Source organism: Pan troglodytes, chromosome 3 (assembly GCF_028858775.2).
Source record: "Pan troglodytes isolate AG18354 chromosome 3, NHGRI_mPanTro3-v2.0_pri, whole genome shotgun sequence".
In the NCBI taxonomy this organism is placed as follows: Eukaryota; Metazoa; Chordata; class Mammalia; order Primates; family Hominidae; genus Pan; species Pan troglodytes.
In genome coordinates this window covers 142,430,758-142,444,772 of record NC_072401.2, presented here as the reverse complement: position 1 = coordinate 142,444,772, position 14,015 = coordinate 142,430,758, and the positions used below count along the sequence as shown (strand labels likewise).

Here is a 14,015-nt window from a genome sequence, read left to right as displayed (position 1 = left end):
AGTTGTAAACTTACATGATAAGCAAAGGCATGTGTCCTTGATATTTCAAGGAGTGTTTCAAGGTCTTAATTTCTTATCAGTTCATTGTTATTTTAATAAAATGGCATGGATCACCAGGGACATGTTTTCTGACTGGTTTCACTGATTGTTCCAGTGACCCATGCTCACTACAGAGAAGCTGGACAGGATGAGGACCTGCAAGGTTTTGTTAGTCCCTAACAATTGTTCTGCTCATCCTCCAGCTGAAAAATTCTCACCAAAAAAAAAAAAAAAAAAAGTTTGTGCTACATACTTCATTAATTCAGCCATGACCAGTGCTAGATCAAAGAAGAATAAATATAAAAACACTTTCTTGAACAGCAGACTAGCAGCAGTGAACAGAGGTGTGGGTGTGGAAGGTTTTCAAGAGGATGAAGGATGCCATATTTGCAATTACCAATGCTTGGAACACAGTAACTACAGGTACATTTGCACATGCCTGGCTCAACCTCTGGCCTAAAACTCTGTTCAGTGATGATGATGAATAAGGTGGTGACTTTGAAGGATTTCATATGTCAAATGAGAAAAAGATGATATCTGACCTCCTTACATATGCGAAAAATATCTTCAGAGTCCATCAGTAAATTGGAAGAAGTGGATATCAAAGAAGATTTTGCCGTTGATGAGGCTCCTGCCATATATTCGTTGACCAATGATGAAATAGCCAAAATGGTTCTGAATCAAGGTGATTGTAATAATAGTTATGGTGAAGATGATGTTAACACTACAGAAAAAGTGCCTATAGATAACATGGTGAAAAACATGTGATGGGCTTTTTGAAGGAATAAGGACTAGAGCAGCATGCATTCATAACAAGATGAAATCATGTTTGTTTATGAAAATCAATGAGAGCATTCTAAGACAAAAAACATTGTTAATAAGGCTGATGACTCTGGAGGAAACATTTTTAAAAGACTTCGAGCAGAACCCTTCCTCAACCTTAGAAAACCTACTTCCTGGTTCCTCAACTACTTGTGATGTTCTGTCTCACCTTAAAAAATCAAATACAATGCACTATAACCTTTTAAACAAAACACAGCATCACAGGTGGAGACCAAAGTCCTGCTTTTGTTTGTTGCTGCTATTTAACAGGTGATACAGGCACCTGGTGATGCTACTGTGCTGCTTAGTTACCCCAAACACATTATTTTTTCTCTGTATCGATGGTATGTCATGTTTTTTATTGTGAAGTACCTATGTGTGAATAAGTATTTAAAAATTATTGCTTTTTGATAGCATATAAATTCTAAGTCAGGAATGATGGTGGTGCCAAACAACCACAGGTTGTCCAAGTGAGTGGCCTAGATAGTGACACCTTTGCTTTCTGATAGTTCAGTGTACACAAATTTTATTTCATGCAAAAAGTTACTAAAAGTATTATGTAAAATTACCTTCAGACTATTTGTATAAAGTGGATATGAAACATAAATGAATTTTGAGTTTATACTTGGGTTCTATCGCCAAGATGTCTCATTATGTATATGCAAATCTTTCAAAATCTGAAAAATTCCAAAATCTGAAACACTTCTGGTCCCAATCATGTCAAATAAGGATACTCAACCTGTAGTTGGTCTTTTAACTTGACCTTAATGCTTGTTGAATTTATAGTACACGTCATCTTACTATAGGGAAAACTATATGGGGATTTCCAGCTTCTAGAAACCAAAATAGTAAACTTTAATTGGCCTTAAAAACAGGGATTTTCCAATCTGAGCCTTTAATAAAGGAATCTCTCACTTCTACTTTCAAAGACTGCTGAAGACAAGTTGTTGAATACTTACACATAGAAATTATTAAGCAAGTAAAAGTAATGAGACAGTTGGTAATTATGCAGTAAATTGGGAATTTCCAGATAACTTCTGCCAAACAAATAACCAAAAATTTTTGAGAAGAGGTATGTATTAGTCTGTTCTCATGCTCTATAAAGAACTGCCTGAGACTGGTAATTTATAAAGGAAAGACATTTAATTGACTCAGTTCCATAGGGCTGGGGAGGCCTCAGGAAACTTACAATCATGCGGAAGGGGAAGCAAACCCGTTCTTCACATGGCAGCAGGAAGGAGAAGAATGAGAGCTGAGCAAAGGGGGAAGCCCCTTTAAAAGCATCAGATCTCATAAGAACTTGCTATCACAAGAATAGTGTGGGGGAAACTGCCCACATGATTCAACTACCTCCCACCCAGCTCCTCCCACTACACATGGGGATTATGGGAACTATAATTCAAGATGAGATCTGGGGGCAGGGGGACACAGCCAAACCATATCAAGGTGCTTCATCTATATTTTCCCATTCCAATGGTACAGAATAGTGTATCATAAATATCTAGAAGTTCATTAGATCCATGATACTGTGATTGTTTTTTAATTGTAATTCTAGGTTCTTGCCATGTATTGTTAAAAATAGCCTAAAGGGGATCGTGCATGGTGGCTTATGCCTATAATCCCAGCACTTTGAGAGGTCAAGACAAGCAGATCACCTGAGGTCAGGAATTCGAGACCAGCATGGTCAACATAGTGAAACCCCATCTTCCCTAAAAATACAAAAATTAGCTGGGTATGGTGGCACAAGCCTGTAGTCCCAGCTCCCCGGAAGGCTAAGACAGGAGAATCACTTGAACCCAGGAGGCAGAAGTTGCGGTGACCCAAGATCGTGCCACTGCACTTCAGCCTGGGTGACAAAGCGAGACTCCGTCAAAAAAAAGAAAAAAAATGGAATAGCCTTAAGGGGATTCATTGTGATTTTTCCCAGTAGTTCAAAGCAAAATAAAACACAATTGCATGTTTTCTTTTATTATGTGACTTTCAGACTAAAAATTACACAATTTTTATTTTTCACTACCTTAAGAGAGTAATATGAATTGAACCATTAATTGCTAACCCAGTTATTCATTTTTTACTTTGAAGATTGATTTTGCATTCATCGGCCTTCGAGTTTCCGTTCATTGACCAAAACAGGTGGAAAGTTTACCTTTTAACGTTGCAGAAATGGCAACTTGCCCAGTTTGGGCTTCATGGTCCCCAGCTGTTTTCAGAGGTCCCTACAATATCCAGATGCTCTCAGTTGTCCATAAGCTCATCCTTGTCCCTGGACCCCAGTGGAAGCCAAGGTTAGTGTGCTCCTTCCCACTCTACCTCCTTTGGTCTAAATGCAGGTTTCATACTATCTAGAATGCTCTAAGTATTTATTTGATAAATGTTGATGATGATAATAATAACTGTTAATACTTACTGAATGTAATGTGTGTTCTAGGTTCTTTGTGTGCATTCTTTCATTTAATCCTTACTCAGCCCTTTTGTTTTGGTACATTTCATATGAGAGTGTGAAAATAATGAACCTGAAGCTTCAAGGTTTAATAAGTCTTCCAAAGTCACCCAGCTAGAAGTTATGGTAAATGATTCTGCTATTTAATTTCATTTATGATATTATTATCAAGATTGAAATGCTGGGAAATTTTGGTCTCTCATAGTCTCCTATACTGTGATTCCACTAGTCTGCTCCTTAATGAGACTTACATGTACAGTTGAACCTTGAACAACAAAGGTTTGGTCTGTTTACATGCAGATTTTTTCCAGTCAAATACAGATTGAAAATAGAGTATTCCTGAGATTTGAAACCTGCATATACAGAGAGGCTACTTTTTGTATACACAGGTTCCTCAGGGCCAATTGCGGGCCTACTGAGTATGGGCAGATTTTGGTATATGTGGGGGTCCTGGAAGCAATTCCTTGCCTACACCAAAGAATGACTATATATTGTTTTTTGTCCAGCAAAAATTAGAATTTAAAATATTTTATATATAAGCAGAAAGTTATTTAAGCATTATTATTTGCTCTAATAGAAACTGACTTGAATGAAAATGGAATTATTGTAAAATTAATTTAGTATTCTATGATTTGTTTCATTTCAGCCTGGACTCTATCATATTATTTTTAGCCATTTGAAATGCTCACAGAACTAGCAGTAAGTTATTTTTTAAGACTGATTTACTGAATATTTTCTAAGAAAATCCTACAGGTGAATCTCTAAATACAATGCCTTATTCTATATTCATCACTCCCCATACAGTTATCACAAATTCATAAATAATTCTGTATTCATCAGACAATAATGTAATAAGTCAACATTCAATAATTCCTATTCTACATTCATCACTCACCCTACAGTTACCACAAATTCATAAATAATTCTATACAGTTGTAGAATAGGAATGTCTACAAACTTTCAAAAAAGTATGAGTCATTGATCACCTCAAGTATAGCTGAGGAATTGACATCAGTGAGATAATTGTTACTAGAGCCATTCTAAGGAAAATAAAATTGGCTATTGTTAGCATCTCCTTTAAATATGTTTTTAAATTCCGTAACAGTTAGCTCTAACTGTAATGACAGATCTACACTGAGAGGATCTGTTGTGAAATTACAATGCACTTCAGGAACATCAGCATTTGACATATTTCAAGTTGGCAGCAGAGTCTTGGGGGAACACAGATTAACCAGTGTTCATTCAGCAACTTAGATGAGCCTTACATATTTTGAGCTTGCAGGACTTCTGGAGAAATCAAGTCAATTGGTTGGCTCTACAGGTTATCAATTTGGTTCCTGAATGATACATTTTCAAACTCCTAAATTACTCCTATCAATTTAAGTTTTTAATCTCTTGGGAACTATTTTTATTGTTCAGACTAAGATTGTCTTCCAGACAGAACACTCCCCATCTTCAACAAGTATGGTAATACCATGAGTTTCAGGAAAGATACATATTTCAGGATAGTACTAACTTCTCCCTAGGGTAGAAAAGCGGATAGAACACACTTTGGAGCCATATGGAATGACTGCTTATTCATGGTCTAGGGTGACTTTGGAATCGTATGTGCAAGGCAGAGAGCAATAATTTAGTGTAATATGGATATTCTTTTCTGAAATGTATGAAAACGCTAATGGCGAATTCGAATGTGAATTCAAATAAGTTGATTGAAGTAAAATTAAATTATAGACCACCTAAGAAATTACATGGGAGTATATGAGAGGTTCAGTGACTCTGGTTGGGAATTCAGAAGACCTGGATTCATTTTTGTGTGTGTCACTACCTGGTTATACAATATGGATGTAAAGTGCAGAAAATTCAAACCAAACCACTTTAAGCAAAATAACTGCAAAACCCAAAGGTAGACTGACTTCAGATGTGGCTTGATCAAGGCTCAAATCATGTCATCAGGTTATTTATGGCTCTCCTCTTTCATTGCCAGCTCTCTTAGAATTTTCGTCTCATGGATTGAAAGTGACTCTCACAACCACAGATGCTCCAGTTTAAGACCAAAAGAAGGCCTTTGCTTCCTTATAACTCAAATAAAATTCTTATGTGCCCTGCCCCTACCTGAGCAGTAGTGACTGTGACAGGTGAGGGAATCATACTGATTGGATTAGGTCATTATAGTAGAGGGAAATTGGACTGAATTGTAACAAGAGAAGGAGGCACAGATGCAGGCTGATTTGTGTATTTGGCAGTGGTAAGACAACAGTAATGGTACTAATAAAAGTTAACATCTACTTAGTGGGTTCTGTATGGAAAGCCCTGTGCCAAATAATCCATTGTGAATTATCTCATTTAATAATAGGACAGGATATTTGCCTCTTGTGGGTATTTTTTCTCAACGACTTCTGTGGTAACATCACTGATTTAGAATGTGGGTGGGAGGGGGTGTGGGAGGTTCCCGGAGAGACATAAAGGTATGAGGTCATCATTTGGACAAAGGGGGAGTGAGTCCAAAATAGAGGAAAGCAGGGTGATAGCAGGTGTTCAACTGAGGATAGTGATCATAAATTTCAAGTGAAAAAAAGGTGACTTGTGAGATTTCCCTCTTAGCAATGTTCACATGAAGAGGAGGAAGCATAGAAAAAGCAAATTTTGTAGGGCAGGTTCCATGGAGAAATAGAAGTGCAGGGGAGCTAAGGGTATTTTAAGAAGAGTTTATAATGGTGGATCATGGAATGTGGGCTGGTAGGGAGAGAAGGGAGGCCAGGAGAGGGTTGATGGATAGAAAGTAGAGGGGAGTAATGGGGTGGGCATGACTGAGCAAAGAGATCTGGAAGAAGAGGAAGTGGCACCGGAAAATGACATCTTTGAAGTCAGCATTCCAGAGGTGGTGCACTTTCTAGTGCTGACAAGGTCCAGGATACACAACAGTGGGAACGTGTGTCTAGGGAGCAATGGAGGCAAAGGTCAACAGGGAGGAAAGGAGCAAGCAATGGACAGGCTCGAGTACTGGCTGGGTCATCCTCGCAAACACTGAGATTCTGATTTGAGGAGGATGAATATTGTGAGCTAGGAGTTAACTGAGGGAAAGAGGAGATAACAGGAGGTTGGCAGATGGTGGCAAGGAGAGATGGGACAAGGTTGTAAATCCAAGTGAAAAGAATCTCAAAAGATGAGTGGCTTTTGAAGGAGGATGTGATGGGGCTAGAAGTAATGATCTGGAGATACAAGATAGAGCACACTCAGCAAACCATCTTCTGGTGCTGAGGCATGTGGAATGAATGGGGCTTAATAAAAATAAATTTAATTTTAAAAATTCTTTCCTTCACCGTAATGCAGAGAAATCAGTGTCTTCATAGGAAAGCCGAACCAATCAAAGCAAGAAGGTTAAGGATCAAGGAACTGAAGGGATTATTCTAACACCAGGGCTGTTAGGGAATTTGTTAACCAGAGGCTTAAATTTCTAAGAGTCACATAGGAAGGGTTTGAAAAAGGAAATTATGTTGGATTCGATGATCGAATGAGGATCTGAGTGAGAACTCATGACATAGAAGGCCGGAACTTCAGCAATGCCTCAGGCAAAAGGTACATGGGGTCATCTGAGAGGAGGGTGAGAAGCCAGTAATACTGCAGAGAGCCTGCCCTCATGGGAAGCCTCATTGGTTGTTTCTTGGTGCTTGGGGCTGTCTAAACATACTCAGCTCTGTTCTGGATCTTCTGGAGGAACAAGACTAAGACCTCCACCTTGGTTTTCCCCAGAAAATAGGATCAGGCAGAGAAACTGGTTCTATCAGGGGAACATGAGCTCATTAGGAAGTTATCAAGACAACAGAGGAATCCCACCATTATTAAAGATAGTACCAAATGAGTAGATACCACCTGAGAAAGAATGGTTTAAAAATGGACCACAAATATTAAGGGAAGATTCTATGCAGCAGGAACTAGAAGTTGTTTTATAAAACACATACACACACAATGGGAAATATTTAGTGTGAAAAATACAATACAGTCTTTCCTCCATCTTCCCTGGGGATTGGTTCCAGGACCACCTGCAGATACCTGCACAAACTCAAAATCTGCACAAACTCACCTCCCACGGTCAGCTCTGCAGAATCCCCAAAAAGTTGCCTTTCGTATAGCTAGGTTTCAAATCCTGCAAATACTGTATTTTATGTTTTTGTTTTTCTGAGACAAGGTCTTGCTCTGTCACTCAGCCTGGAGCACAGTGGCACAATCATGGCTCATTGCGGGCTCCTCGACCTACCAGGCTCAAGTCATCCTCCCACCTCAGCCTCCCAAGTAGCTGGAACTACAGGAGCATGCCACCACACCCAGCTAATTTTCGTATTTTTTGTAGAGGCAGGGTTTCGCCATGTTGTCCAGGCTGGTCTCGAACTCCTGAACTGAAGCAATCCTCCTGCCTTGGCCTCCCAAAGTGCTGAGATTACAGGTGTGAGACCCCATGCCCAGCCTCAAATGCTGCATTTTTTATTCACATTTGGTTGCAGATCAAAGGGCCAATTATATCATTGAAAAAAATCCATGTATTAGTGGACCCATGCAGTTCAAGCCTGTGTTGATGAAGGGTCACCTGTAATTTAAACAAAGAGCACTAAAATATGGGATAAAATATAAATGGATACAATAAAGACAAATTTATGAGCTGGAAGATCAGCTTCAAAAATTATAAGTCACTCACAATGAATGAAGAGATATTGTAAAGACACAATGCAATACCTTTGTACACCTCTCAGGATGGCTAAAATAAAATAGTGATAATACCAAGTCTTACCAGGATACTAAGAAACTGAATCATTCATACATTGCTGGTGGGAATGTAAAATGATACAGCCACTCTGGAAAACAGTTTGTCCATTTCTTAGAACACCAAATGTTCAACTACTGTACAAGCTAGCAGTTATACTCCTTTGCATTCATCCCAGAGATATGATCATTTATATTCATCCAAAAACTAATGTTCATAGCAGCTTTATTTGTAATATCCAAAAACTGGCAATAATCCATATGTCCATCAATTGGCGAATAATTAAACAGTGGTGTACCACATTCTCTACCATGGAATTATACTCAGAAATCAAAAGGAATGAATTACTGATACATGCTTGTTTGGATAAGGACATTATGCTGAATGAGAAGAAGCCAATCTAGAGGATCACATACCATATGATTCTGTTTATGTAACATTCTAGAACTGACAAAATTAATATGGAGAATATACAAGGCTTAGGGAAGGGAAAGCAGAGAGTGAGGGGATTTCTTATTGATGGTGGAATATGTCAGTGTCTTAATTGTGTTAGTGGTTATATGACTCTATATATGTGATAAAATTTCATAGAATTAAACACAGAGACATTTAAAAATTTTGTACATGCAAAAACTGGTGAAATCCAAATAAATTCCATAATTTACTTAATTATATTTTGCCAATTTCCTGTTTTGATAATGCACTATAATTATATAAGATGACACCATCAGAGGAAGCTGGGAGGTTGGTTCATAGGACCTCCGTGTACTGTTTTTACCTCTTCTTTTTGTTTTTTTGTTTTTCTGTTTTTTAAACAGAGTCTCACTTTGTCACCCAGGCTAGAGTGCAGTGGTGTGATCTTGGCTCACTGCAACCTCTGCCTCCCAGGTTCAAGCAATTCTCCTGCCTCAGCCTCCCAAGTAGCTGGGATTACAGGCACACGCCACCATCCCCGTCTAATTTTTGTATTTTTAGTAGAGACAGAATTTCACCATGTTGGTCAAGCTGGTCTTTAACTCCTGACCTCAGGTGATCCGCCCACCTCGGCCTCCCAAAGTGCTGGGATTACAGGCATGAGCCACCATGCCTGGCATGTTTATACCACTTGTTATTAGTCTATAATTATTTCAAAATACAGTTTTTTTTTTCAAATGAGAGGGGTATAAGAAATATGGAGGAAGAAAAGGAGGTGCTACCCCAACAGGATAATAGGAATCACAGGAGAGAAAAAATTTAGGAGGAAATACTGTAATAAAATATGAAGAAAAATGTTTCAGAATTAAAGATAAAATGAAATACCTCAGATTGAAAATGTACATGTATTACAAATATAACTGAGTTCTCTCATAAACAGACATTCTGACATTGTCAAGACATTGTGAATTATCAATTCTTAGTAAAAGTAAGTAAACCACAGATTACTTACTTATTTTACTGCTGTTGAATAATTTATTTCTTTCCAGTTTTTTCACATTTTTCCTAGCTTTACTGATGTATAATTGACAACATTAAATTGTATATATTTAAGTATTCTCATCACTTACTTGATGGTAGGGAGGTACAGTCTGCATTTGTCAATATGGATTCCCCTCTGTAACTTCTGAGAAGAGTCCTGAATGGTTTTCTAATTTTAATAACATAATTATCTTGTATTTTATACATGGTCATGTGATACCCCAAATAATGATAGTGTGCTCTTCTTTCCAAGACTTAGCATCCAATTTCTTTGTCTCTTGCACCAAGTATAACTTCTTACAATGTTGGCTCATCCTGTCTTATTCATGATTTTAACTGAAAAACTTCCAGTGCTTTTCCCCCATTTAATGGAATATTTCTTAATGATACTTATTATCACATTAAAGAAATTTCCTTTTATTACTCATAAAAAGAATCAGGAATGAGTTCAGTCCTCAACAGATGGGTTCCTTCTCTGTGAAGCTGGCTGCTCATGTCTCTCCATCTGAAGTCAAAAGGAAGGGAGAGAAGGGACCTGGAGAGCACACACTCAATTCTTTTGTAGATAAGTTCCTGGAGTGGCGAGTATCATCTGTACTCACACCTAGATGACCAAGTACTAATCACACACCACACCCAGCTGCAGGGGAGCCTTTTCACTGGACAGCCTATGCCTAGCTAAAACATTCATACTGTAGAAGGAAGAAAGGCCCAATATTGGAGGACAACTAGCTATGTAATATAATTGTATGCCTTATTCCTTTAATTTGTTAATGTACTAAAATGTACTAATATATTTTCTAATATTAAATCATCTTCACATTCCTAGGATAAATCCCACTTGGTCATGAAGTTTTTTTACTGTATTATTGGATTCTGTTTGTGAGTACTGTATTTAGGATTTTTAGATCTGTGTTTATTAAAAATATACTTGTTGATGCAAAAAGTAGTAATTACACTTTACATTTATATGGTATTTTGCAGTTTTTAAAATAATTTCATACACATTCCTCCTGAGAATAAATGATCAACAAGAGAGGACTATAGTTTTGAAAAAGTAGATATTAAGTGTACAAATAGAAAATATCTACAAATGGGACAATATAAGTTTTTTTTGTCACCTGAGGGCTATAGTTTTGAAAAAGTGGATATTAAGTGTACAAATAGAAAATATCTACAAATGGGACAATATAAGTTTTTTTTTTTTGTCACCTAAGTTCTAGAGGGCCAACAGTGAGACTGAGATTGAAGTAAAGATTAGTGTAGAGAAAAGAATACAGGAGGTTGAAAAAGGATTTTTGATCAAATGAACCCAGGGAGAGATGCTGTCACTCTCCAGGGTCCCAGGGAAGAATGGGATTACAGGCTTTGTGAAATGTCTAGCACTGTACTGCTATTCTAGATATTTTATTAATACAATGTCTAAACAACCTGGTTTGAATTTACAAGTAAAGCTTTCCTAGTTATTAAACAATATTTGGCTTTGTGAACTTCTGTTTTGATTCCTTATTAATCTGCATATACCAAATTAGATCCTGGCAATGGAGCACTCTCAAGGGAAAAGGAAGCACTAAAAATACAGGATGCTCCTCTGCTGTCGTCTGGCAGCCAGGTCATATGTGTCCTGGTCACACATTTTCTCCCTGACTGTAGAGCTTTTCCAGAGCACACAATAATTACATAATAGCAACTTCTCACCACTCAAGTATAAAGTGCCTTTGGGAGGAAAATAGATAGTAGGCTGATATAATTTTGCAAAAAGAGGCACTCTGTGTCACAGTAAATAGAATTGCCCAAATAGCCGGACCTCCCTGTGGGTCTTCCCATACCAAATATGCTATTCGTTAACTTCTTTTCCCTGAGCCTTGGAATGTCATAGATGCATAGTAGCTACTTAAGGCAGCATTGAACTCTCAGATCACTGTGCTGGGCTTGCACCACTCCCCCTAGCCCCACCCCTTTTTCTCCTTCCCTGCCTCACACACACCCACAAAAGCAAAGCATATCCTAGTATACTTGGGAGAACCTGCTGGCTTCTCCCTGAAACTGTAGCTGCAGATTCCAAAATGAAGCAAAGATCAGGGAATTTGATACTCATATCAGTGCACATGCCTCAGTTGAACAATATAGATCCTGGAGGAGCATTTTGCCCTGGATTTTGTGCATTCATCAGAATAAGATAATTCATCCAAATCCACTTTGTTTTATGTCTTTTTTTGGACACCCTAGATACCTAAATTCTTAGTGACTATTTCTATTAGGATAAATACATATCCCTAGTATCACTTTTCACCATGCACAATAGACTAAAGCACACCAGAGTAATCTCCCAAAATCTCATCTGTTTTTACCATGATGAACTCTAGAAATGTATTATGAATACTGAAAATGAATAAGGTTGAAGCTCAGATGAACAGGCCCTCCCCACTGCCATTTGCACTGTTTGTCTTTCTAAGTGGATATTATATGTCATGAGGGCACAACAGTGGCACAGACAACACAAGTGGTGTAACTAAGCACTGAAGTTTAAAATAAATGCTTTAAAATAGTTAATTATACTTTACCCTACAGGAAGAGAAAATGTTTTCTGAAGTCCCTGAAAATGGATGATGAGTAGTTTAAAGCCTTGTGGAGATCCAAAATTTGGTTGCCTATTTTTAAAATGCTGAACTGGGATTTAAAACAAGCTGTCCAGGTCCAGAAGCCAACTCTGTTAGACTCTAGTTTCTTAAGTATAAGTAATTTAGGAATATTGTATGGGTGGGGGACGGATAGTGAAGGAAGAGTTAGGCTACCAGATAGTAAATATGTTAAAAGCTATACAACTAAGACAGCCTGTTACAGGTTCAGCAAAAGATAGGTCAACCTCACAACAAGAGCAAAAAGTGCAAAATTGACCCAAATATATCTGATAATTTAGGGGAAAAAATTGCATCCTAATATTCCTTCTTTCTGCTTATCACATTGTAAGAATTCAATAAATATTGTTATTAAATCGAAGATTGCTCAAGATTTAAATGTAAAAAGTAAAGCTGTAAGGTTTTGAGAAGCTATTTTAGATGAGTATTTCTATAATCTTGGGTGGAAAATAGTTTCTAAATAGTTCTAAAGAGTATCAAAACTGGAAGCCATAGAGGAATATATTAGTGAAATCTGACTACTAAAAAATGTAAGTCTGGGCATGGTGACTCAGGCCTGTTATCCCAGCACTTGGGGAGGCCAAGGCAGGTGGATCACTTGAGGTCAGGAGTTCAAGACGAGCCTGGCCAATATGGCGAAACTCTGTCTCTACTAAAAAGACAAAAATTAGCAAGGCATGATGGCGCATGCCTGTAGTCCCAGCTACTTGGGAGGCTGAGGCCTCTAAAAATTGCTTGAATCTGGGAGGCAGAGGTTGCAGTGAGCCGAGATCATGCCACTGCACTCCAGCCTGGGCAACAGAGCAAGACTCTGTCTCAAAAAAAAAAAAAAAAAAAAGTAAAACTTGTGCATTTCTGAACATCCAAAGCCTCATAAATAACCCTAAGATCCCGTCCCAAAAAAAAAAATGTACTTCTAGAGCTTTAAGTAAACATGCCAAAATAATATAAATAAGGGAATAAATGAAATGAAAAATTATTATTCTACCATTACTTCAGTAACTCTAAATAGCTGCAGCACCAGGATGAGCCTCACTAGGCCAGATTAGTCCAGTATACAAAGAAGATCATGTTTCTTTAGAGACAAAACCAGCCAGCAGCCTTAATCCCCCACACAACCTCAGACCACATGCAGCCATTAACCAAAGTAAAAATGAAAAGAAAAGGCGCGTCAAAATTGCCAGTAAATTCTTCAGAGTTGAAAATCGAGCCACCAGTTTCAGTTATTCCCAGAAATAACGGCCAAACCCACGCTATGGCTTTATGATTTTACAATTGGATTTGCAAAATTTCAGAAATTTTTTAAATATATAATTGATGTAGCATACACAGACACTTTAATATGTAGTTTTAAAGTAGTTGTTCAGCCTAAGTGAAACACCATCAAGGAATTTAAGGTTGAAAACCTGCACAGAGATCAAGGTCAAAGGAAAGCCCTAAGTAACATTCTAAGAAACTTGCAACAGCCTGAGCAAATGTAACCTGATAGTTCCATCTAACTGACCTCAACATGTGAATACAGCCAGCGTTAAGCAGCTGTAGTGGAGTTTAATTTTGCCCTGAATATACAACATCCTTGTTGCAAATTTCCTCCCTTTAATTTGTAGTCACTCTAGGTAATGGGATATTTCCATGTGGATGCGAGGCCTCTGTGCCCTAATCATCTTGCATCTTTCTCCCTGGATTTGAATTGGGGTGATTCCTGCAAACATACCCTAATGAAATTAATATAAATATTAATATTAATTAATATTAATATTTGAATCTGGTATGATATTACTGAAGAACTCCTTGTAGGGGCCCCAGAACTCCTCACCAAGAGGCTTCACTTCACACAGTGTCATGATGCGTAAGGACAATGACC

The 14,015-nt window shown here is 37.9% G+C and overlaps 1 protein-coding gene across 1 annotated transcript in view; it reads left to right on the top strand.

Annotated features, from left to right (window-relative positions):
- The window catches only part of RNF150 (ring finger protein 150), a 270,090-nt gene that overhangs the window by 150,326 nt on the left and 105,749 nt on the right, over positions 1-14,015 (top strand). The gene's annotated exons all lie outside the window — the stretch shown is intronic.